General features: G+C 43.5%; 1 pseudogene; it reads left to right on the top strand.

Moving 5' to 3' along the window:
* Nucleotides 1-3199: 3199 nt before the first annotated feature.
* On the top strand, nt 3200-27203 carry LOC140212952 (uncharacterized; annotated as a pseudogene).
* The last annotated feature ends 623 nt before the right edge of the window (nt 27204-27826 follow it).

Raw genomic sequence — 27826 nt, 5'->3', positions numbered from 1 at the left:
ACATTTATGATGTTGCAGAAGACTAAAAATGCAGTAAAAATGTTAGTTGTACTGTTGCACTAGGTTGCAGTCTGACAAGTGGCACAGTAGTTGCAACACAAAAGTCAAGAGGGAAACCCTGTTTTGAACCTCTGCCCCACCCTTCTATAGGTTTCCCCAATAATTATGTTCTGCTACCAAATTATGAGCTGCGAGGCAATTGAGAGCGTGGCGTGATAATGCAATGCTGCTTCTTGGTGATAGCAAGTCATGGGGATCTCGAGAGTTTTGGGCCTTACTCGACAGATGTTTGTTACGAAATTAATTCATTAGCGATAATATGAAAACAGGATTGATCTGTCAAATTTGATATTTTAAGCCGTAGACATATACAAGAAATTAACCAGAATATATCTGTTTGTAGGACATTGATCTGAACAATTAAGCACAACTAAAGGATCCCACATTTCAGGCCCTCAAATTCATTTGCCCCCTTTTCCTCGCAACAGAGAAACTTTCAACCCTGGATACAGCAGTTATGTCTTATAAACTAGATGTAGTTTGCCTGCAAGTTATGAAGGTGGCCTTCGTCTCAATCTCGTCTACATAGAATAGTGACAAGTCAAGCCTGATGTTTCCAGCCAATAAACACCATGTTTAGCCTGTTAACATGTTGTGGGTAGCCAATAGGGTTGGGCATCAATTGATTAAAAATGTTGGATATTAGCCAGCCACTAATCAACAAAATGGTCCTGCTTGTTGATGTCCACAAAACCTAAAATAAGCTCATTCCACATTTATACATTGCATTAGATAGTTGTTTTTGCTCTTATAGATATGCACTATGCATTTCACACAATTGCAGAATAGGAGTTCAGTTGCAGTGGCAAATTTTGCTAGTATTTTCCTATTATAAAAAGCTTCATATGCCAGAGTACATTTGAGTTGCACCAGAAAAGTTGGCAATGCGTTGAAATTCCTCGAATGTACATCTGTTTGGGCACTGGCTCTATGCATGAAAGAGTGAGATTGTGCTTAATACCCTGCAAAGTGTTGTATCATCACCACTGTGGTTTGAAATCAAACACCAACTGACAAGTTGTCTACCTTCACACTTTCAGCGGAATACATATGTATAGCTGCACGTGAAATCCTGCTGTGACGAAAAGATAGTGATTTCAACACAGAAATTAAACTTGTATGTATAAAGAATTGCATGTATAGTTTTAAGAGGACATGCTTGAATAATAAAGACCGAATGACTTGCACCGATTAACCTGGTTCAAATTTAATAATGAATAAAGCGTTAGCCAATAATAGGATAGGGTATCAATAAATCACCTAGCCCACATAGTCAGCAGGCACAAGCAGGCTTGTTCTTGCAATGCAGAATTATTGTGAGGCTGTTACTTTTCTAATTTCCTAATTCTTTGACGACATATTTTTTGGGAGGACGACAAGCGCCCAGTGATATCGGTAGAATGAAATAAGCCATCCTGATTTGTCAAACAAGTGTGTAGCTTAAATTAGGGCTTAACTTTTCGTTGCAAATGTAAAATATATATGTTTCTCATTGGCTACAAGCATGAACCCACGTTTTCAACCAATAAAGACGCCGCAGCACCACTGCTCATGTAGAGTACCGACAAGGGGCTAACAATATTACATATGTGAAATCCTTGCAACATTATTGCGTTAACCATCATGGAACAGGAACACTAGGGAGAGCAGCTGCTTGCCACCATGCCAAAGTGACATCCAGTGCAAAATTTTAATTTAATTGAGTTTGAAACTTCCTGCTGCGCTGACTTCATGCTGAGCTGGCCGATTGAAAATTCGACGCCCAAGTGATGTCATTTAACAAGATGAAACGCAATGCACACTTATTGCAGCTATAGGAATTGGAGTAGTATGCCTACTACGCAAAAGAGATTTTACAGCGAAGCTACATATGGCTAGGCAAAACCAAAATCAGTTCGTCCGATGGGCGCAGAAACTATCATCAGCAATAGCTCGAGCGTCGTTGTCTTCTTCTACAGCTGGCACAACTCAGCGCAACTGCACGAACACGCTCGTGCCAATTCTTGCGCGTTCGTCATCGTCTTCTTCCGCAGCTGGCTCCGTTGTGCAAAAAACTATCAGCATCAGCAATGGCTGAAGCGTTGTATTCTTCCACAGCTGGCTTCGTTGCCGCCCCTCATTCCAGAGTAGAATTTCACTTCTGTTGTGGTATTGGCGAGGCCCCGTTTAAGGGGGTATAGGGATATGAGCCATTCATTGTCTCGCGTGATGGACAGGTTTAACAACAGAGGTGATACGCTAATGTTAGTGCGTACCTATCGTCACGATGACCACCAATCAGGACAATAAATATCTTCGTACTTTGGTAAAAATTATGTCACCTCTGTGTCGTGCGCTAAACATCTTCGCTGGTCACCCACCTTCACAGAGTGGAGTGGTTCACGATATTTTTTCTTGAGCGGTGGCTTAACTGTAAGCCCACTTGTGTTTTTGGCGGTGCCGCTGTAATTGTGCAGCTTAATTCAGGGGCAAGAAGCAAGGCACTCAAGTGGACTGCTGCAGTTTCACAGTGCAATTAGTTGAAATATTAATGAACATATGTGGTCCAGTTGTACAGCTAGTTCCACATTTATTTAAATAAAAACACGACATCTATTCAATTCTAACAAGTTGCTACAAAGACAACCCATACGGGTTTCTCCATAGTGGAGCTTCGTAGTTGAAAAACTCGCAAGGTGGAGTTGTAAACCTACAAAGTGAAGTAATCCACCTTGTTTCCACGTTGTTGGTTTCCACAAAATGTCTTTGTCAATTGGCGTTGCTTTGAGCTTTTAATGAGTTCGACTAAATGCTGCCATCTGCTACCCACATAGTTAGTTTAAACGGTGAAGTGATTGCTCCGGAAAGAAAGCAGGTAGTCCTTTGTTTGAGTCCCAGAAGAGGACGAATTTTTCCTCATCTGTAAAGTTTTACCTTCCAGGAGCCTGTATGGGCCTTCTTTGTAGCAATTTCGTATAATTGAGTACATGTCTCATTTCCACTTCAGTATTTACTTCTCCACCTTGCATGTTTCACAGAATTCCTCTATCAAGTTCCACTCTCGTTTGACCAATTTAAGGCTCTTTTGACTACATTTCTTGTCACCCTGGCATTTCATTCTTATTAAACAAGCAACCATGTATGTGCCTCTCTTTCTCAGATGATTGTGAAGCCATGGAGCAGTGATAAGAACATCAAGCTACTCGCAGTTTTGAGCACGCTTGATGTCGTAAAAAGAAAAGCTGTGGAATTTGGAATGTGTCGCAATGAGGACATGAAGGTTTGTAAATGTACTTTGAGCTTATGCTTACGACTCTAAATATATTCATAATTCCATGGCAAACTAGGAGATACATAGGAAAGGCATAGCATCTTTGTTTTTCGTATTTTCAGGCTGCTATTTGCTCCTGTGAGTGTAGTTGGTGTAGCTGGACTCATTGTTGTTTACAGCTGTTGAGGCTGTCAATGCATGCCTTTTTTCTTCGTGCTCTGGCTTGGATAAGCAGCACTGTAATTTTGTTGTAATCCAATAGAAGCCATGTTACATGAAGAGTTGTGCCGGGTATGGATTAGCATCAATTTATAGCACTAGGTGGCAGCCTGAAGGGGTCAGCTGAAGGTACTAAATGATGCCAAGTTGGGGACGGCCTGACATGGCTGCTGCTCATCTTTAGAAGCATTGAATGTCGTATGTGGCTGCTTCTAAGAAATGTGCCTTGTGTTAGTGTTAGTTTCTGTTACGTTTATTTATAATTTAGTGTTTGGTATACAAAGTGCAGACTACAAACGCAAATGATTTCATTTGAGCTCTCAGGGCTGTGCGATTGGTGTTTTTTGGGCAGGATAAGGAGGTTCATGTGCTCACCCCTTCGTAGATTTCTGAATGGAGCTAGAACTCACCTGTGGCAAAGCCTGAAAATTTTGTGCATTTCATTTCTGTGTACAAGGTAATAAATACTCTATGCTGCTCGCAGGTCTATCTACTTGAAGGAACAGAGGTTGATAAAGAGGCTTTCAGCTGCTTGGCTGAATCCATTGAGAGTGGCACTCATACGTTCACTGTGTGCAATGGTGAATGAATTTCAGGCAAGTCTATTCAAACATCACTAGTTTTACTGAAAAGGCGCACATGCTATTTTCAGGTACACTTTGTATACCAGATGTTATGGTGATGTGGTGCTGTTGTGGTATAAGATGAAGGGTAGGCTTCATGCTTTTCAGGCGACAATGAAGTCAGGTCATCGAGCAGCAGAGACCTGGCACCATCTTTCGTTTCTAAGGTAGAGCTTTTTTGGAAAAACCTTAGCCAGGATGTGGTGGATGCCTTAGACAAAGGTGCATATCTTCGGCCACCAGAAAAACAGAAAGTAGTGAGAATGATAACAGCTGCATGCCTGAAAGTGAAGGACCGACCTTCTGCGAAAGAAATCAGGAACACCGCAAACTATGCTGTTGGCAAATTCCTACATTCACTTGGTGACCCTAACTCCAGCTCAAACTCAGTTTCCTCGGTAGGCCTAGCCTACAAGATTGAAAGAATTGAGAACACCCGCAGAGGCTGTATGCGTCTCGCAGAGGCACTCTCTGGTAGCACAAAGACAAAAAAAAACAAACCTCGAATTCTTCATATGGCTGCATTAATTGGCAGCCTGCTACTGTCACATTAACATCTGATGAGCTAGAATCATCAAAGAAAGTTTTGGCTGAGCAAGCATCGAAAGCACTATGTGAAGAGGACATCCCCCTCCAGAGGAAGGCAATGGGACAATGCTACCATGGGACCAGAGCCTTTATAAATTCTTCAGAGCCAGTACACTCAGCCAAAGAAATTAAGGAGATGTGGCCAATACTGTTTAAGAATGAACATCTTCTCGACAATTTCCAAAGGTATATGTTTCATTGAGCTACTAGGGGACTTTATTGTGTAACTATAGTAGTATAAGCAGCAGAAAAGAGAAGCCGAAATGGTTGCTTAAATTGAAAAAAAGTAAATTAAAGAATTGAGGAAGTAGGCAGTGAGCGATTTCACCATTCTTCTCTGATTGGTGCGGTCTGAGCTTGAAAATACACAATTCTTAACAGCTCCGCCAATGTGAGCTCCAGGAGCAAAGTGGAAGTGACGAGCTGAGTGAGAAAGTAGGTAGAAACATGTCACCATCGGTTCCAGCAGAAGTGCAATTGCCTTTCAGCCTCTCTTCCTGTGTTTGCTTCACACTAGCAGCAGAAGCAGCAGTACTCACAGTGACCTTTGTGTTTTCCAGCCGGGGTATTTTGAAGTAGTGCAGAGGCATTCTGTCAAGGCTGTTTGTGGGGCAGGGACTGCCATAACTGCTGTAAAATAGCTATGCAGTAGACTTCAGCAACGTCGACTACAACAGTACTCTTACTGTCCATATCTTGTGAACAACATTTGAAGCAACTGCATCTGAAGCAGGGGCGAGCTTTTAGCTTTAATGTAGCTGGAAGCAGCTCAGAGGACCTTTATGGACAAAATAGCCGCAAAGAGGAATTTGCCTCGTTCTTTGGACATGGAGACAATATTTCATAGCAGGCAAAGGAGTTAATTTAAGTGCACTTCAGCAAGATTGATTGATTGATTCTGGAATTTTACGTGCGAAAACCATTTATGATCATGAGGCACACCGTAGTGAGGGGCTCCAGATTAATTTTGACCACTTGGGGCTCTTTAACATCGGCAAGATCCAGACAGAAAGGCTGAAGTACATATAAGTTAAAGAATTTCAGGTTTTCTGTAACGTATATCAATTCGAAATTTTTTGCACATATGCATACTTGAAACGAAAGAAGCATGTAAAATAAGGCAGTGAAAGATGTAGGGTGAAAATTGCCCCTTGCATTAGTGTATGCAAAACCACGTATATATCAATGTTTATGCAGCGCAGCTAAATCATGCTGAAGCATACAGATTTTCGAAGCTGTATGGCATAGAGAAAGCCACTTAGGTCTGGATGATGCAAGAATGTAGGTTATGTATGCCCACAGTCTGCATACCTGCCCTCTAGCTTGTGAATTGGTCGGTAATAGCAGGACTGGACTGTTTAGGACTGTTTGGGTTTTTGTAGGAAACGAAAATATGCACAGGTGCTCACTTGCAACTAAACTTTTAACCATGGATTGAACACAACGCAGCAAAATCATGTGTTGATGCAGATAACACAAATGTGCTAAAAGGTTAAGAAATATAACAGGCTTATGCCTCTACAAGTATTTCTATGATGTGCCAATGTGCTCAGCTCTTTATTCTTCCATATGTAAGAAATATATGGGCACATAATCGCATTTTATTCTCTGCATCTCTTCTTTAAGACTTACAGAGGTGCGAATGGATGGAAGGCTGAGCAACATACCCAGAGATGTAGTGCTGCTGCTTACATCGTTCTTGCGCTCGAACTTGTGGAATGACGCAGTGCTGGAGTGGAGTTTGAAGACGACGCAAGCAGAGACCAGGTAGGGTGACAAGGATGCTGCATCGGTTGGTCTTATACCCCTTGTGGTGTCCTACTTCAAAGATGACCTAAGCCAACTCGTACAAGTACATGGGGTAATAGCCGGTGTTAACATGCATGCACTGTATGCAAGTCACATATGCACAAGGATTAGTCAGATCTTGGGGTGTAATGTTGGAAGTAAGTGATTGCTGAGTGGTCATTCTTTGATTTCTGCTGCATAAGTGAAAGATTAATTATCTTTGCTCTTTTTTACAGTTGTATGTGGCGGTACCTTGAATGTACAGCACGATGTGCAGCCTGTAGTTATGTTTTACAGTAGTTTCCAAATATATAGCGCACGCAATAACAAATCTCACCCTTTCCTCCACTCCCGCAAACTCGCCGCCAAACAAAGAAATTACAGATTTCACCTAAAAACTTACACTAGCTGCATTAAACAAAGGAAAATCCCAGAGGACCTTAGAATTAAGGTTAAATGTGCCCTCGGCTCTTTACCCTTCAGACTATTATTGAAGTGGAATACTCTCTTAGAAAATGCGTAGCTCTCTTTAATTTATATTCTCGAACACTGCCGGGAAGAACTTATGATAATTACTAATCAGCTTGACAGCATAAATTAATCTGAACTTGAAAAAAGAGAACTTGAACAGCTTGTCGAGACTAGGGAGAAAAACCTACCAGATAAATACCAACACACAGGTGTTGGAACCACAGATCCACCCAAGAAAACTGCTATGACTTCTACAGCACATAGCTCCACCGATAGTTCTACGAGCGGCGAGCATCCAGAGCGCTGCAGCAATGTAGTAGACATATCACAGAGTTTAGATCTCGATGAAGTTGATCTCCTCAAACGTGGTCTATCATTTTGTCGCACGAACAACGCAGTAAATGAGTATGAACTCCACAAGGATATAACAGTTTTCAAGGTGCTTGCGCCTCAAGGGATTCTTTTTCGATAGGCCAGACATAGGAAAACAGGATAACGATTCTTAGACCACCTAGCACGTGGACGCCGGAAGTCAAACAGTGCCCTTACTTGAATTTGTGCATAAAGCTAACATTGAAGGAAATTCTAGAGTCAACGCGGCGTTACTGCAAGAACAAAAATTTGTCCCCCGCTCAACACCAAATTCTTAAAGAACTTGCGGAAAGAATGGATATTGTAAAAAAACCGGCAGACAAAGGCGGCAGTGCTGTAATCTGGTCTATAGAAAGGTACAAAAATGAGTCCTTCATACTGCGCAACTATGCCCATTACACAAAACTTGACTCTAACCCGACTTCGGTTTACAGCAACCTTGTGCAAAGTAAAATAGCGGAGCTCCTGTCCCAGGAACTGATCACCCAGTCTGAATATAGCTTTATGATGGCCAAGAACAAAGAAGCAGGCCGCTTTTATCGTCTTCCTAAAATACATCAGGTTCCCGTAGAACAAATATTCACAGCAGAAATTCCAGTTCGGCCTATAGTATCTAATAACAACACACCAACCGAGTCACTGTCTAAATTCTTAAATCACCACTTGTCAAACATCTCGCCCAACCTCCCATCTTTTGTTCAAGATGCCTCACTTCTTTCGTATCGACAGCATTAACGCAAACCAAATCCTCTCAGACAGTGCTATTCTAGTAACTTTAGATGTTTCAGCCCTTTACACTAACAAACCCATGAGGGAAGGAATTGAAGCCCTGTCGAATTCCCTCACAGTCAGTCCTCAAGCGCACGCTCCTGAAGTTGACCTGTCACTCTATAGGTTAGTTCTCACACTGAACTATTTGGAATTCGTTTCTACTCACTACTTCCAAACTTGCGGCACAAGCATGGGAAGACCATTCGCTCCCACGTATGCCAACATTTTCATGCGGCAGCTTGAAGCAAACCTCATATAAAATCATACCCTTTAAAACCCCACACCTATCTGCGTTACATTGACAACGTATTTATAAAATGGGAGCATGGCATAAGTGCGCTAACCGACCTAATTAGCCATTTCAACCACTTTCACCCGAGTATAAACTTAGCTCGCCACTCTCCTAGTCAAATCAACTTCCTCGACACGACGGTCTACATAGAAAATGGAAAATTGAGAACAACACTACCGGAAGCCTACGGATAGCCAGCAGTATTTGGACTATAGCAGTCATCATCCGTGACACTGCAAGCGAGGAATTTTTGGTCGACAAGCAAAACCAAGAAGAATATTCAGCGAAGAACGATTATATCCACCATCTAAATGACTTTCAAGCAACACTAGCAGAAAGAAACTATCCACACATTCCTCTCGATAGGACTGATGACGTCGCACCAAGGTTGCACAGGCAGCCGGAATTAGATAACAAACAGCCTACATCAGAATCTGAGAACCAAACCGATTTTCTAACAAAATATTCTAATGCACTCCCGAACATAAACAACATCCTACAAAAATAGCACCCAATATTATCAAGTAACGAGCGTCTGAGAAAAATTTTCCCGGTTATACCAAGAGTGACCTATCGCCGCAACAAAAATTTTAAAGACCTGTTAGTCGATTCAAAAGTCAGCCAACTTCATTCCCCCGTAATAAAAGCATGCTCACGCTTCAGGTGCAAATATTGCAGGTACCTTCAAAGTGATCTTAAAATTAAAAGCACCGCAAATGGCTATGTACACGAAGTGAAAACTAGCTCTACTTGCACTAGTTCCGATATTATATGCTTGAGTTTCCTTCTGTAAGAAAGAATATATCAGTAAAACGGGACAATCAAAGAACGCCAAATTAAACAGACATTGCAAGGACGCAGCTAACAAGCTTCCCAAAGGCATCGCCGAACATTTCAGCCAACCAGGTCACAACTGATGAACTTAAGCTCTATATCCTACAATCAAATTTCCATTCTGCACGAGACAGAAAATACAGAGAATCATACCTCATCCATAAATTCAAGACATTGCAACCGATTGGCATAAACGTTTGAAAGGAAGATTTAGAATTTATTCGCTGTGCTAAATTTCAAGGTATGCGGGCAACAGCACTTATTTATCACTGGGCTGCCCTGTACCGCACCTCCCCCTTTTTCAATATACATATACGTATATATATATATATCTTTAGTTGTCAACAGTATTCCAGCCTCCCCTCCACCCTTTAATGATATTTATTTCCCTCATTCATTCATATTGTCACGTGGTGGTGACGTTGAAGAACACAGCAGCAATACTGTGAAAGACAAAACTAACTTTTATTGGGCGAACCTGTGCCCACAAAAGAGGCTACACTTATATAGCACAACGACAGCGGCGAACACGGTCGGCGATCGTCGAAAATCTGATCAGCGGGTCAAGCGCGTCGGCTTTTATACAGCAGTCGTGGAATGTTCCAGACTTATCGTTGGGACCCGCGTGCGTTCCACAAAGTTCTACACCATTCGCGTCAGGCGATGAAATCAGATAACATAAGGTTCGGCGACAACAAACAGCGGATAGAAGCATCGATAACTTTCCAGAAACTTCGGATACATGCACGCGCGTCCCGCGCTGTGCGATAACATTTGTTAGGCGGCGAAACGTGGTCGCCCGATAAAGCTAAGTACACATGTCAATATGTATATTCATTACTTTTTTCTTCCAAGAGCTACATTTTCTGCCACTAATTTTATTCTCTCTTTCACCGAAAGCATAGGTCACTGACCTCCAGTGAAGCAGATAGTACCCCACCCGCCCTCGTTGTCCAGGCCCCTTCTGCGAAAAATGGAACCTGCAATGACATGTCAATTGGCTCACACACGTTGCTTCCTCCACTGACGTTGAGAGCACAACTTTCTCCTGAATTCTACACCCTCGCCGCTAACGCACCTTCAGTAGTTGCCTCGCCAACCCGCCTTACCCTCTCTCCCCTTTAGAACAAAGGCAGCTATATATGCTGTGCCGAAGAGAGCATATGTCGCCTTGAAAAAGACAAGTCCACTTGTTGAAACATTAGCTCCGGCTTTCACCTTGTTCTTGTGTTTCTCATCTTCTTGAATTTCGATCTCTGACATTCCCCTTGTTTCCCAGTAGTTTTGAAATGTAATTGAGCCAGATTAATCTAAGTATCTTTGTGCCACACTACCGCATTAGATTTCTCACTCTTTTAACATTATGATGCAGCTGATGCCTGATACTAGAAGCACTGTCACTCAGGCAAATATTTCTACTGTAAAACCAGTGGAGCTGTCAGGCTAAAGGTTATACATTATTAATAAGGTTCAAGTTCCAACACTTAAACTGGAAAAACAGTCAATACATGCTTATGCAAGCAGGAAAGGTGGTGTTATTACTTGTTACTCGTGATGTTATTCATTCAATTGGGTGTAGGCGTCTAAGGTTCTGCCATGTTAAACCATTATCTTTCTAACCTCAAATGATTTGGATATATTTTACTACAGATTCCCAAGGAATATCACAACGCGCCTTTTCATGAACGTTAGGCAAACTGAAGAAGTCAATCACAAAATTGTAAGGATTTAAGCACGCAAGCTGATCAGTTCCCTAAAGCAGTGCAGTTATAATGAGCATGCGGCTCTGTTTTGAACCGATCAGAAGAAATGCTATCATATGTTTCCTTTGTTCCTCAATTGTTTTGTATTTCCAGCACACACAGACAGGCCTAGAGACAAAATAGAGACCTAATAAGCAAGCTGCTTCTCTCGTATGCACTTCTTGGTTATAAAAATAAGACAGGCATTTTTAGATTATAAAAAAGTAGACTTCTTGCCTCAATGACAAGGTTTCCTGGTCCAGGCACTAAGGATAGATCTACAGCAAATGTGTTTCAGTTGGAACTAACCTACATTTCGCATATACAAAAATGTTTCATTCACTAAAATTTATGTGATTACTTTAAGCTGTGGTTGCATTCTTTCATGTTTCAGGCATCAACAGAGATGACCGGCAATTTTTTTGGCACCCTGCCTTTTGCCCAGTCATTGTTGCACTTAGTGAGCTTTCTCAGCCTTCTTTAATTTACCAATGTTTTAGAATATGTCCTATACCCAAAAGTCCGAAATGCACTCTTCATCATAAAGAAAAGCAAGTAACTGTAAAGGCCGCGAGGAAGTTTCTGAATGGCTACATTGGGTATGTCGCCGAATGCTACTTAACAACATCATCGTAATCTATCTAAGGCCTATTGCCACAGCTGTGGCTGCTTTATGGCCCAATTACAGCTGTTGACTTATTTGGAAGCTGCTTACCAGTCCGATTGTCGATACCAAACTAAAAATAGATGTATTGCAACAAAGCATAAAAAATGGCACCTGGAAAAAATTTAAACCTGAGACTGTGATGAATTTCTTCTACAGAAAGCTAAAGTAGCTTATTGCATTAGGATCAATCAGCATAAATGACTAGGTATGTTTGTGGCGTGCCTGTCACGCTCTTTGGTTTATGCTATGTTCCTAAACGAATAAGTTTCCACAAAGCAGGCTTCGTGCAGTTCGTCATGTTGAAGCACCTGTTGCTACACTCGTATATGTTTCAGCTGAATATGTTGAAAGAAATAGTAATCTTGCTTTTCTCAGGTGCCAGTCCATCAGAGCTGAGAGGGTACTTATTTGTGACTAATTATGGCAATGTTCAGCCAGTAGTAAATTGATTTGATGTAGACATTGCTGCAGCAGTTGCTGGTATTTTGAATGGAGACCCTTTTAGGATAAGGGTCTTCATTTAGAGTTGCCAACTCTGTTCACCACCAGTGACTTACCAAGAGCCTTTAGGCTCATTCATCAATGCTGAAGCAAGGTGGAGGGCACAGGGGCCTCACACCTAAGTACTCTTGACAAAGCTGAGACTTGAGTGATCACCTTCGTAGATTCAAAAACCAAGCTGCATGATGAACTTTGTTCCTATCATTTCAACGATCTGTAACATAACACTACATCTCTGAATGTTGTGGTTGTCTAATGCAGCATTTAACTTTAACTTCATTGCAGTTAAGCACGATTACTTCAAAGTGACCTGAATAATGGAAAGAGCAGCAGGGCTTGGCTAGTGTTTTATTGTATTCATATATGCACTGTGAATTTCAGTACATGAAAACATTTTGCAATGACTAGCAAAATAACCTGTGCATTCTTTATAACGTAAAGGGGTTCAGGACAAACACCAGAACACCCATGTTCCCTCCTTGTTTCAACTTCGCATTGTCAATGAGCGCGCCAAGTGAGTCTGCCGTATAAGCTGAAAATACACGTGTATCATCTAGCGAAACACATCCCCAAAATTATAACCTATAATGCTTCAACTAGCTCAAAAATAAAACATCTTGTGTGTCTGCTCTAAAGTACTCTAAAATTCAAAGTTTTCTCTACGAAAGATTTCTCCAAACTAGTTTTTCAGTCGAAGCCCTGGCAATTTTCATGCAACCACTTATGTTAAATCAAGGAATAAGTGAGACAAGAATTTGTAGTTCGAGGATTTGCCTCACACAATCGAACCTTTACAGATACCATATAATGTGGTTTCTCGTTTTGTTCCTTGGCCCTGATGTCGCCGGTACACTGCTCAAGCACTCAACTGCCATAAACGTTTATCAAAGGAAACGTGAAATGTCTTCAAACAGGATATTGTTACACGAATAGAAGGCGTCGAAGAGACTTTGGTTGTAGCTTGGGACAGTGAGCAAACGAAATCAATGTAGCACAGGTGTTTCAGGTGATCACGAACAATGTCAGGTTCAGATGTAAGCTGCAGTTGAAGAACACCGTTCGCACGGGTGATAAGTGCAGAGTGGACAGACAAGAAGTCTTGTGCAAGGATCACATCATGAGGACACTGCGGAAGAGCGACAAATAAAACAGTATCCTCATGAACACTGTTAGTGACAGGAGTGGTGCACATTCTACCATAGGCACACTTTCATCTGTGGCTCGTGTGGTGCGTTGTACAACAGGCATGGGCGCTTTTCTCAACTGACTGTTATGGTTATCGTTCTTGGCTGGTAGCTGAGGGGCAGTGTTGATGAGGGCAGATAACTGGGAACTTGGAGAGGATTTTAAATGTTCTGAGCCCTTTTAGCTAAACAGTTGTATTCATTTTTTTTTTATTTGCACACCTCCACTTCCAGATTGACTAATTTCTGATCTGCTTGTAATATGATACAGCCAGATTTTACTGAAATAGCCTAGTTCAGGTCAACTCCTTTCTTATTAACCACTGGAGAATAAATGAATAATACAGCTCAGCGTGTAATAACATAAAGATATATGTTTCTCACTGTCTGCTTTTTTCCAGCTCAGTCCATCTTTCAATGCACCTGCCATCTGTCTGTGGATAGGGAGCTCATAATACCAAACATCGGCTTGAAGCTGGCTATTGAGTACCTGTTTGCTGTCCCTTAGTGCTTCAACATCATATATGATGCACGTGTAGGGGCAACCCTTGAATTTCTCCAGAGGTAAGTACCTCTTGCTTCTCGAGACATTTGGAGAAAAGAATGTTTCAGTAACAAAGCAACTCTTTTCAAGACACCACACAACCTTAGTCTAGAAAGGCACTAAAGACATTAGCATTCAACAAGGCGAAACACTTCTATCAGCGGTATAAACTGATACACATAAATGAAAGCTGAGCCTATTGAAAAAAAAGAAATGTGCACCTGCTTTGGATTGTATTGTAGTCAAAATTAGCAGAGTTCAGTGCAATTAGTGAAAATTGAATTTTAAGCACTCCAAACATGAGTATTCAGGTGTAAAACCGGCTGTTGGTGTTGGTAATATGTTTATTACGAGTATTTCTACTACTGTAGCATGTCCTTACAGGCTAACTTTAACGACTGAGAAATGAGACACAAAATTTTCATTTTTTTAATTTAGAGTTCTTCCTTTCTTAACTGCAATATCGTCTGTACATTGCAACTGCGCCATTGCACATCCTGCATAAGACCATGTATCTGCCGCCTGCACATACTTCTTTGTACCCTAAATCCTTCCTTCAGACGGCTGCCGATCAAACTGTACCATTTCAAGGCCACTATAGAAGAAATTTTTCTTTATCGAACAGAAGCCCGCCCGTCATGTAATACTCTGACAGAGGTGTTTGAGAAATTAATAAATTATTTGAACACAGTATTTAGTGGGTATTCCCCAGAGCTAACATGGAACACAGCTATGTGTCACGATATATAGACTTTATTAGGTTGTTTAATCGCCTTGCATTTTATAACGTGTGCTATTAGCACTAAAAAGAAGGGTGAATATAGGTGACCTACTTGCTGTTGGTCACCAAGTTGGCAGTTCTCAGCTTTTTTTTTTTTTGTAGAAGTTCCTTCTAGCCGAGACTGGTCAAGGTAACACTGCATTGTATTACCTTGTCTGTATGCCCGGCCATATTTACAGCTTAACCACAAAAAGCAGGTAATGATGGTCTCAAAGGAGCAAGCTACAGTGACATGTATTGGTGTGCTTAATCTCCCTTACACTTGTACAGATAGCATTGCCTGTCGACAATATTACCCAAGAAAATGAACACAAGGCAGATTTATTGGACTAGTTATTTTCATTATATTGATTTTGACTTCTCCATCAGGAAGACATGCCATCTCTCATTTCTGCATTGTGTTACATTGAAAGCATCACTTTTTCTTTGCTGAGATTTGGCAGTTTCAAGCTAAAATTTATCATATTATCACTTCTTGTATATATTAGAACAAAGGTTTCAGTTGGTCCATCACTGATTATGCCTGTTAAGAATGCAGGAACAGATATACATATACAAGCTGTTAATTACATGGATACTGTCATGGCTGCAGATGTTTCCATTGCAGCATGGAATAGGCTAGCATGAGTGCCAAGATTTGGATAGATGATTGTCTGTAGCTGCGGAGATCTGTGTGTGTCTACTGGTAGGGGCTGAAATTACGTGCCAAGCTTAGTAGAGGATGCAGCACCAACCTGAAAATTTAATTTAGTTACCACAAGGGTTTTTTGCATAGCTGTTTTTAATTGCTTTTGTCACCTGCCTATCTCTTATTCATTCCAGATACCTCGTCTGCATATCAGAAGAGGAGGGCACATACCAGCAAATTAAAAGGGGCAAAGGTGCCCGTTCGAAAGCTCTGGCGGCTCGCGCAGAGACTGCGTCATTCAAGAGGAAATGGAGCTCTGTGAGTTTGTTATTGTTACTTGGTTGACTTCAGGTACTGACTTGCATTTCCTGCTTTTCATTTTCAGCTCCTCTGATGACCGAAGACAGGCTCATGTTCTCGCTGACGTTTATGTTCTTTGAATAAACAATAGAAAATTGACCTTCTTGTGTTTGTCTTTCTTCGAAAGACTATCCTGAGTATTCATATAACCTTTATGAAGTATCAATTATTACTGCATGAAAGACATTTGGTGGTATTGGAAAAGGAGGAAGCTCACCAACAACAGTTCAGCTCCTAATTCCCATACAAGAACCAAAAGGCCGTTTTGTTCATTATTCTGGCTAACATCTTTATTTGCTAATGGACTCGACTGTACGAGTTCCACTTTAATTAGACTATATAACAGATGGCTACAACAATGGGGAATGCTGCACAAGACAGAAGGAAAGGAGTGACCCACGAACACCTGTAGCAATCGCTGGTGTTGAGATTCGTTTTCTTCCGTCTCCTTATGTTGCATTATTTTCTGATTGTATTTACATTATTCATAAAACCTGCACAACAGCATAGCAACCGTACAAATTCATTACGGTGTCATTACAGTCACAATTTCTCACAGATGGGATCCCTCTTGCGCCAGTTGCGGTTGCGACCGTGAACTTGCATGTTACAGTTATATAACCGTTCACCCGTGGTGCGGCATGAACAAATTTGGTAGGTAACTACGGCTTTAAAAGTTTTCATTCGTGGTGCGGCATCGGCAACGTTGGGAGGTACTACGGCTTTAATGGTAGTTTCTTGTGGTATGGGATTGGTAATGTTAAGGAACACTACGGCTTCAAAGGTAGTTTCTTGAGTTACGGCACTGATAATGTTGGTTGGTAGCTACGGCTGCAGTAGTATCATGTATCGTTACGGGAACTCCCTGGCATCAAGAGTTAGCAGGTTGTTTTACCATAATATGACGACGCTTTTTTTAACAGTGTGGTAGGTGCGTGCACAAGAGTTACATGCCTCACGCAAGGCGTAATGTATGGTTTTGACTGACAGGCGAACTCGTGCCAAACGAGTCCAATTGCGAAACCAAGCCGAGTTGAACGCGGGATCATGGCAGTAGCAGTAGCAGCCTGTTTTAGAGTACCCAATGGCAGCAAGGATCAATATGACTGTCTGGACCTCGTTCCCCTACACGACCGACGTAGAGTTTCAGCGCCATCTTCGCCCTTCCAAAAGTTCAGTGTGCTGGCTCTTTGACGAGTTAGGCAAAGACCCTAGCCTGCTGAGACAGGGCACGAAAGTTACGCTTTTCAGGCCCAGATTGGTGTGACTGGGCTGCCGAGGAAGGCTTAGCGCGATCGCTTCTGTTCACACTGGGTTCAAGCGCTGTGCGTCCACCACGCCGCAGCAGGAGGCCACGTGAGGCGGCGTCATCGTAGTATTGGGGCACTTGCAAGGACCTGGGGTTCAAGCCGGATCAACCAATCTGAGAAGGTTGGTTGGTCCGGCTCCCTTCTTACCTCCCTCCTTATAGAGGGAGATTCAGAATGGACGCTGGGCTGCCTTCCGGCGCAATAGGTCCCGAAAGCTGATGTCGCAGTTGCACGGTAACGCTGCACTAAATGGCAAGAGATGAGAAGGAAGTTACGTCGCCAACACGGATCGCTTGGGCCGCCCGAGGGTCCACCTCTCCTGGCGACAAGTGATTAGGCTCACGTACTGCATGAACAAAAGCATAGACATGCGGCTGTTGAAAGAGATGACCGGCGATTTGTTTCGTCTGTCGGAGCCTACCAATGCTGACCAACGTAACTACACGCGCACGCATTATTTTACATGTATTTGCATCGAAGGAACTAAGCGCTCCTCTGTGGGGCACCCTAACTAGGCCGATTGGTCCATCCCCTTTTTTCCCTTTCTCTACACGGTGGCCAGGAGCGTACCAATCCAGGAACCTTGGTAGGGTCATTATAAATCACGAACACGCACTTGCAATCAGAGGCTAACCTTTTCCCCTTTCAAAGGTCACGGTCCAGTTCACAGCGCCAAAATCTCAGCGTTGAGCGCTGATAACTAGCGGCACATTTCGCGACCCTCTAGGAATTTGACAGTTTATTGAAATCCCGTTCTCCGAACCGGATCGGCTACGGAAAGTGGAAACCACCTTTGCGCGGTGCGGTGGTGTCTCCCCCCCCCCCCCTCCTCTGTCGAAGGGGGGGGGGGGCGTGCGGGAGGGCGTGTATTGGTACAGTGACGGGCGCCGGTGGTCGGAGCGTAATTGTCTGCAGGGCGTGGTCACCAGGGCATTTCAACGGTGCTGGTTTGGCGGTGAAGCATCCTTGTCCAGAAGGACCGTCAGGCACAACATTATTTACCGTCGCGAAAGTTTAGAGATCACGGCATCCAGCACTAAAAATTAATATATTATATTCAATCGCAGCTACGTGGCCTGGAATTGGCTTACTACAACGTAATAGTCAAACACGTGCGCGTAGGCATGCGCACTTGATTTCAGCCGGAATTCCCAGTCCGCGCAAAAAAAAAAAAAAAAGCACGGTACCTTTGGTACCCAAACTATTGCTCGCGACCGTAAAACTGCGTCATATGCTTTGATGGAAGGTATCTTTTTACAAGAACAAATCTTCTCGTCAACAGTATCGGAACCTTGGCTCATACCAATTCCCGCTGTGCATGGCATTCGGATTATTTCTGACCGTTTGGTGGGTTGATTGTTATTGTACCACCCGCATTAGTTAATTAATGGCAATGGGTATGGGATGCTAAGCACGAGGTTGCGTCATCGAATCCCGGCCACGGCGGCCGCATTTCGATCGGGCGAAAAGCGAAAACACCCATTTACTTAGATTTAGGAGTACATTAAAGAACCCGAGATGGTGAAAATTTCCGCAGTCCCCCACTGCGGCGTGCCTCGCAATCAGATTATGCTTTTGGTACGTAAAATCCCATAATTAATTCCTTTTCTGCTGTGCTCCTGAGCAGAAAAGGTTTGCAGGACTCTTCTTGCATCTTCTGGGAAGTCTTATGGTATAAAAAATAGCAAAACATTTTAAATATTGGCACGCAATCCTACATCACGTAGAATTGTATTTTGTTTTGCGTCTCGTATCCAGCATGTTGTTTGATCCCAAGCTATGTTGCTTTGAGCGAAAAAAGGGTTGGTGTGAAATGGTCTGCTATCATATCAGAATGATGTGTTTGTTCGTTTGTTAGATGTCATTTTATTTATTCGCGATTTTCGTTCGGAGCGTAACTGGAGCACATCACTCATAACTTACCTTTCAGTTTGCCTACAACGGTATATTTCGTCTGTATTTGTACATTATTTTTCTGTGCTGTTTCCGTTTTATTTGTCCGATCTACTCTGTACATGAATTGTACTGTTTTGAACATTGTAAAGCGGCACGAGGGTGTGTGAAGGTGTACGCGCCTTTAGCTACGTGCCCCTCTAAGGCACTCACTCAGAAATAAATAAAGTAAGAACTTGGGCAGGTAGGTAGTTCCCACAACGTATTAAAGTTGCCTCATGATCAATGCACCATATTAGTTGCTTTTTCAGTATTTGTCTGAGGTAGTCTTTCATACTTATGACTAATTTTATAGCGACATTAGCCATGTGGCAACCCAAGCTAAAAAGTAAAAGGTGCGTGAATCGGCGGCTAGGGCCACTGTTTGCGTGGAGCGGGGAATGCAGCGCAACGTATGTGAACATACTCGCCAAATCTATGCAATGGTTATGTTCAACTGGGTAGGTGCCGTAACAGACAAGTACAACAAGGCACAAAAAGAAAGATGCCAGAAGCAGAAAATTGAAGAAGTTGCCTGCACAGAAGCGCAGAAATCGTCAACGAAAGCAACTAAGTTTAGAGAAAGATGCAAAGGGGGGTTGGGGGGTGGAATCGGAGCAAAGTGTGCATTGTGTGTGAATTTTCGAGATACATAAAAGTGAAGGATACAGCCAATAAACAAGCAGGTTTTGTGGAATGTGCATAAGTAAACAAAATATGACCCGAGTGTGCGCTTTTTCAGTAGCGTCTCACTACATAGAACTCATGAGGTTGATGTGAAGACAGTTGAGGAAACAACGAAGGAGGTTTGCCACTCTTTTACACGAGTGTGGTGCCATCTATTTTTTTTTCCTTTACGAAGCCGTGGCCTCGTAGCTTATTGTTATAGAGATAGCCAGGTTCGCGTGAAGTACTGATCACAGTTGTATAACAGTTGCGTGTGAAAACAATATCTAATGTAATGAAACCCTATAGGTTGGCGGACTTTTAGACGATTGGCTGCTTAATATGTGGTTGTCTTATCATTGTTATGAAGATTTAGAGCAATGTATAACAACTGGTATGTAATCATTGCAATTTATTATACCTGACTGTGCTACTACAGCGAGCTACGGAAAAACAAATGACGTATTTGTTTGCGCTTGTTAACGCGGAGGAGTTGTCACTTGTTTAATACCTCGAAGCTCGCATCCGCAGGATAGTAGCGTTGCTTGGGTGGCTTTGGTCTATTTTGCAGGTTGCAATGGTTGCGCCAACGATATTTAGTCCCAGTAGCAACCTTGCACTTTGTTTCAAATGCGCTTTGACACAGCGTGTGATTCTTCTTGATATGACTTGCTGCCACGAAGTACAAGCATATTGTATCACCTGAAAGCACAAAAGTGAACGGTTCTAACAGTCTGGGCAGAAACATGTCCTAACGCCATTAACACGACTTTCCTTTCGTGATTGGTACAAGACAATAAATGGCAATGTCCAATATTTCGGTTGAACATAACTTCATATAAACGCCAATACAATGAAACTTTCTACTACGTAAAAGGCCCACTTTTGAATATTTTGACATGCAGTAGCCCAGTGGAAGATCTTACGCTTTTAATACAAGTGCATGCTTCACAAAACGCTCGCAAGAATTGATATCTTACACATCAAAACTAAAAAAAAGAGATGGCGTCGTAATACTCGCTGCGGGGGGCCTTACAACTTTTACCGTAGAGAACCAGCGCCCATGTTTTCTGCTTTTCGCGCTTGTACCATTTCCTTTTATAAGCAAACAGGTACCACACGTCTGCTAGATATAGACTTGGTATACTCCTGCCTGCTTCGTGCGCTGTGCAAATGCCATTGCGTGCCCGAGATGTTCTTTTAATGTAACGGACACTTCTCCGTGTGTAGCCGGTTTTCTGTTTATGGCTGGGCACGTTCAGAGAGCTGAGCCTCGATGTGTTCCACCTCCACTCGCAGACAGGGAACCCGAACAAACTAAAGGACTTTAGTTTCTTTAGGCCGAGAGACCAAACAAGGAACTTGCTCAATCAGAACTAAAGAAATAGACTAGCTCAGGCTCGACGCAAAGTGCGAGAAGAAAGTTGCTTGTTTCACTCTAACTGCGTCCAATTCCGGCATCATTTGCCGCTACATATGCACATTGCCGCCGCGTCTGGATCTCCCTTGGGACAAACATGGCATGCGGTTCCTGCTCGCAGTGTTTATGGCGCTGTCAGAAGGGCGTTCGTTCGTCTGCTTCGACTCGTTCCTTATAGAGACGAGCGAAACGTCTTGGGTTTAGCCAAATGAATTTAGCCATATCCGCATCACTACCTCTCACCGCTAGGTGCTTCCGTCCTCAGCATAGGCGCTGTTTAAAAGCTGCTGATAAGAAAATGAACAATTACCAGCTGAGACATTTCCATAATTACTTTTGTAGTGTATTCTATAGGCATCTATAGGATATAACGCCCAAGTGAAAGTTATTGCAGTGCTCCTTTAAATAAATGTTTGGACGCTTTCATTCATCAATAGAATAGTGCGCGATTTCTAATTCTAAAGGAGCATGCTACCGAAGAGACTCTTGGCTGCTGAGCTATGAGGATTATCATGTCCAGACCTTCCAGTCGTATTAGCATTAAAAAGTCATCATTGCTGCATGGCAGGATTGTTCTTTCGAGATCAGTAGCTCTGAACCTCGGAGAAACGAGGAATGTGATAACTTTTCTGCTTAGACGAAAATAAATTGAGTGGATATCGTCGTTTGTTGGCGACTGCTACTTCTTTTCACTGGATTGGTATAATTCGATAAAAAAAACGAGAAAAGAATGTGCGATGATGCTCAAACAGGACAAATAGTCAGCCATTCCCACAACGACGATAAAGGAGCGCCTAGTATCTTAAGTGGGTTGGCCATACTGCGTGCTTCTGTACATAGTTGAAAATGGCTTACGCCTCCTTTCGTCTTGGTTATATTTTTCTAGGTGAGGAGTAGCCCCTCGGCAAGCTGGAAATTTGAAGTAGGCTATTCGCACAACCCGAGGTCATTCAGGCAGATCTGTTTAGTTCTTTGCCGGCTGATTCTTGACCGACTTCACGATCCGATTATTCACAATCCGGGGCTGATGTTCTCCAATATAATATTTATTTTCAAGAGGCATCCAATGTCTGATAGGAGACTGACGTCACAGAGCACCTGGAACATTTGCAAGTAATACTTTTGATATCGTTCGGGCAAGCAAGAGGGTCATGAGTGCGCCACGAAGAACCGGCAACTTGAGCGCAAACGTCCACGAAATTTCACATGGCGCACATCCAGCGTATATTGTTCCTCAGCCGCAATGTCAATCACAAGATGCCAGAATCGGGCAAGGGTGGCCACGTACTAATTGGTAAGGGCTCAGTTTATCAGCTGGTATTTCAAAAATGCACTACCGATTTTGACATTAATGAAGACTTCTGATAGTTTGAAGATGCTTTGAGTCGGCGGATCCGGCAGACGTTTGTTAGCTGCCGAATGTCGCCGCTATTTTTGTTGTGATTATCTGCCGCTTTCTCACCAGCTATTTTCAAAGGTAAACAAGACAAGCGCATCGCCCGAAACGACATTGAGACTGCTTCTTCCGGTGCTTTTGATTGCCATATTTTAGAGGAACCTGGAACAATCCCTTTGCTTATTGAAACGTTCGCTCGCCAGACAGGAGCTAGCTGATGATGATAGAAATAACATGTAAATTCTCGAACGCGAAAACAACGGAGCTATTTAGTTGCCTCGCTTGGCCCCGCTCATCACCGGTTCGTACACGTACCTACATGCACATTTAATACAATAGAAGAGGATTGCCAGCGTGGTGGGAGATTGGCGTAAGGGCACGTATCCGTCCCCCCCACATTTCTTAAATGCCAGCCGACAGCATTACAGGCCTCCACTTTTAAGATACGACCCTCAGTGACACAATAGAGACGTCGCCTGGAACAGTAGTGTGTTTCACCGCCGCCACAGAGTCAATGCTATTGCTCCTCGCTCCTTCTCCGGTCCCTGTCGCCCTATTCCTCCGGACAAGTCTTAACGGAATAATAAATGATGCAGGGCCCGGAGATTCCGCTCTCTTTAGTGCCCTTTCCAAGAATCCTTTCTTCACTGTGCCCACAATTAAAGCCATTTTGGGCATTCGATTAGATTGCGTGAATATATTGGCGTTAATAGGCAGAGGCATACGTAGATCGGCAATAAGTGCCCACTTTCTTTTCTTCGCAACGTTCTCACATTTGTCTCTTCATTTATGATAGCAGACCCCATGGGTAAAACTTGTCCTCTCATTTAAAGGTGTTCAGTGAGCGTTAGCATCGCTGAATACTACACTATAATTCTTTTCGCCGTCTCTATCCATGTTTGTATTAGGTAGTCCTTGGCGATTACATTATGACGTCCAATACTGCTCTAATTAATTTCCCACTGGTCTCCTTAAGTTGGAACTCCTGAATTTTTCTGATTAAAGCGATAAATCACTTGCACATTTGTGTTCCGTCGAGTTAGCGTCTTTGATGATGGAAGTCTCAACGTATGTAACCATGTCGCCCATTCTTCCACTCCCCGATGTTGACTGCCTGTCATTACTGTCTAGACGCAGTCCTCACGTGCAGCGTCAATCTTCTCCAGGTAGATATGAAGGTCACAAAAACCGCACGTAAATCCCTCTTCCGAAATAGGTCACCATGTCACAACCCTTACATCACGGCATCAGACTGGTAAGAGCGTCTGTCTTTGAAGAAGGCACTTAAATTTCTATAGATACCAATGCCATCTTTCCATCCAAGTGTGTATTGAGCTGCACACTTAGACACGACGAAATTGTGCAGCTAACTTTGACAACATTATAGCTACTTGCCTCCCTTCCTCTTAAAATCTTAAATATGCACCACTTGGTAATGTCATTTGATACCATACTAGCCTGGTGCGAGGACGAATCGCAAGTGTTTCCACCTATTTGTTTAAGCCATACTATGGCAGTAAATTGGGAAGTCAACATATCCATTTCTTACGGTGACCCTTCCTTGGACCCACCCGGCCTTATGTGCCGCTGTCTCCGTGGCACGGAACTACTGTCAGTTGTTGAAGATGGCGGTTGTGCTCCATACGCCCTCGCCGTACGAGCAACTAAGTGCGAATTGTTTTCTATGAAGCAAGGGGTGAGTGCACAAAGAAATCCACTGGAAAATACAGCCCACGTATGTGGAAAGGTTATGTGGAAAGGTCCCTAGCTTATTGCACGGTTCAGCTCTTCGCTAGGTGTCGCAGACCAAATTTCTTACTGCAAAATAGTACCCTCTACCAGCACAGTAAGTTGGCTGGAGGCCTAGAACTTTTCCTTATTATTCCGGTACCGCGACGTCCGACCATCACTGCCCAACAAGGTGGTCGGCGGGCCACATCGGTGTTTCTCGCATCTAGGACTGCACAAGCCGTTCCTTTTATATGCCTGTTAAGCACAGCTCTGCCCATCAGTACGGCCCTTCGTGCAATCACTGTGAACGTCGGAAGAGTCCCCCATTCTTCCTTGCCCCTGTACATCGCAAATGGCCTTTCTTTTAAGTCGGTCTCGAGTTTCTTGACAGGTTCGTTGTGTATCACTGTGGGAACATGTGGGTCGCCGTTGCAACAGAATGTGCCACGCGGTATGCAATAGCCCGCGCCCTCTTAACTAGCTGTATGACTTATGTCGCCGACTTTTAATGTGAACGCAGCATATGGCTCATGCGGGGGAAATTCCGGCGTAGTTATCGGCGTTGGCGTGACCACTCATATTCTAAAAAGTCTATATGCACACTGAAAAAGTTCGCGCGGAGACACGAGCACAAGCCGAGAGAAATCAAGGACGAGCGCTAACTCATAACTGTATTTTATTTCAAACACATGCAGGAATAAAATAGGAAAAACCCAGAAAGAACAATACAAGAGCTATCATCTTCAATACCACGTGTTTTTAAGGCACTCGAACCAATGGCCTTGCGTTTTGCGCACCTTTTGGTGAACACCGCTGGTCACGTCGCAGTGCTTCTGCCTACGTGGCTGCTCGAGTTTACTTCGCCAGTGGCGCCACGGGTTGTCGCCGCGCTTTTTCTAACGTGGCCGATATGTTTTCCGATTCATGCATGTAGGTGTAACTAAGTACCCCGTATGGCCGATTAATTTCGCCAAGAACTAAAACTGCATATCAGAGACACGGACCGAGGTCTGACTGGTGGACTTATCTCCTCTGATGCGCAAAGTGAAGGCTTCCATGAGCTCACGCACGAGTTGATCACTGAGCCTGAATAGAATTGTTGTTTTGTCGAAAAGCGGTTTGCATCGGATCTTTTTTTTTTTTATTGTCGTTCTTGCCACACGTGCGGCAATGTTTAGGGCTGTTTAGGCAATGTTTTCTCGGCTTGTCCTCGTGTCATCGCGAAAAACTTTTTCAGTATGTGTTTCAACCAACTGGCCCAACTCTGTGCTCTAAGTCCAAAAAGCCATCGAATCCTCAACTTTTAGTGGCAGTCAAACTCACAATGTTTGGTGTTAAATAAGGTATAGGTAATTAAGGTATAGTTACCTAAGGCGCTCGAACCAACGACCACTGGTGGGAGTGGATATCAAGACCAAGGTAGTTACTGTAACGGTAATTATGGTATAGGTAATTAAGATACTCGAACCGACTACCTTTGGTGAGAGTCGAACCCACGACCTTTGGTGTTAGTTAGGCCGCAGTTAAGTAAGTCACAGTTTATTTAAATAGAGGTAATTAAGGCACTCGAATCCACAGCCTTACGTTTCGCGTAAATGCTGATCAACACCGCTGGTCAGGTCACAGCGCTTCTGCTTACGTGGCCGCTTAAATTTACTTCGCCAGTGGCGCCACCGGATGTCGCCACGCCTCTTCTGACATGGTCGCAATGTTTTCGGATTCATCCATGTAGGTATAACTAAGTACCACTTGAATTTTTTTTTCTTCAGCGAAGTCATCCCCTATCATTATCACGGCGCTGCTAAACAGCTTCTTACTAAACGCGACCCGTTATTCATATCGAAAGTGATTTCCATCATTCTGAGATCGTTAGCGACCCAGTACATGTTTACCATAGCTTACCACCACCTGACTAAATGTTGAATGAAACGCTTAAATCGCAAACTCGTAAAATTGTTGACGATGCATGTAAATGTGAAAGGTTCTCTGTTTCCTCCTTTGACTTTCCCGCTGCACCCGCTGGCTGCGGCTTTGCAGAAAAGCTGCTACACTGGGTGGCAGTCGCAGTCTTATGTTTACTACCCCTACCTGTGATCATTCCTCCGTTGTCGTGTGGTCGCGTTAGTCTTATCCTAGTCAATCTGTGGTAGTGGTTCGAGCGCCATAATAACATGGTCCTCATGCTCAATGCTTCACACTTTCACCACGTTGTCATCGTGTGGTCGTTGTCAATCCAGCGTCGTCGGGTGCGTTGGCATCGATTTGTATGGACCAGTTTCCATGACATCTGCTGGCAACCACTGGGTCATCGTGGCTGTTGACGACGTCACGCAATACGCCGAAACTGCCGCTCTCCCACAGCTAAAGCGCGCGATGTTGCCCCCTTCCTGCTTCGTCGATTCATACTGTGTCATGGTTCACCACAATAGTTGGTCAACGATCGTGGATGTATCCCGTCAGAATTCATGGAAGCCATCCTTAAAGGGTTCCATGTTGTGCTCCGCAAAACTACTGCTGACCACCCGCAGACTATTGGCCTCACAATATGCTTTTACCGTACGCTTGGCGGCGTGCTCACAATCTATGTAGCCTCCTAACACGCAAATTGGGATGCTATTCTGCCCTTCTCAAACTCCGCCTAAAATACCGCCTCTCGTAGCACCACTGGCTTTTCACCTTTTTCTTATAGTACGTTCGGGACCCGCCACACACAAATGACACAATCCTTTCGTACAAACGGAATGCATGCGAGTGAACGCCCATTTCTGTCACAGCCAGACATGCTAAAGAGTGCCGCGATCTCGCTGGAGGGGGGGGGGGGGTTCCTTCAAATGACTAAGAGCGCCAGAGAGCGCTCGCGGTTCTCCACGGAGCGCTTGTGTGACTGTCGGTCCCTTCCACTGCCACTGGGCTCTCGTCCAAACTACTGGCCAAGTATGAAAGCCACAACTGCGTGGTGCAGCGCACATCTCCGGTCAAGTACGTGATCGAGCCCGTTGAACCGTCTTCGGACATGCGCCGTCATGGACGAGACAGTGTCAACGTCGACCGCCTCAAGGCTTACTCACAGTGACAAGCTCCCTTTTCATTCCAGGAGGTAATTGCAGAAACGGATTGAGAACGATATAGTGGGTCGTCCTCTTCAGCGTTTTTGCTCGGGAATGCCGCTCGTGCTGAGAGTCCGTGCGCTGCGCAAACAGTCGGTCCCCAACGCCGGTGCCTAATAAACGCCGTTGCAACACACACACACACCCACACACGCACACGCACACACACACACGCACACACACACACACACACACACACACACACACACACACACACACACACACATATATATATATATATATATATATATATATATTACACATAGCGTAAGAAGCAGACAAAGAAAGACCGCAAGGAAAACACAGAGGAAATTGCTGGTACTCACTAATGGAATTAAAGAAATGGTAAATTATTGGAAATTGAAGTGGATGAAAAGAGAGCTTGCCGCAAGTGGGGAACGAGCCCCCGTGTTCGCATTACGCGTGCGATTCTCTACCAATTGAGCTACCGCGGTGCGGTTCTCCCATCCACTTTCTGGCATCTTCAGCTGTTTTTATGTAGGAATAATGTAAGTATTTGAGTAAGTTTCTGATTGACACTTTTCATTTAGTTATTATATTTGAGAATTTGATAAATAAATAAGAAGAT

Source organism: Dermacentor andersoni, chromosome 8 (assembly GCF_023375885.2).
Source record: "Dermacentor andersoni chromosome 8, qqDerAnde1_hic_scaffold, whole genome shotgun sequence".
In the NCBI taxonomy this organism is placed as follows: domain Eukaryota; kingdom Metazoa; phylum Arthropoda; class Arachnida; order Ixodida; family Ixodidae; genus Dermacentor; species Dermacentor andersoni.
This window is presented reverse-complemented; position numbering and strand designations above follow the sequence as displayed.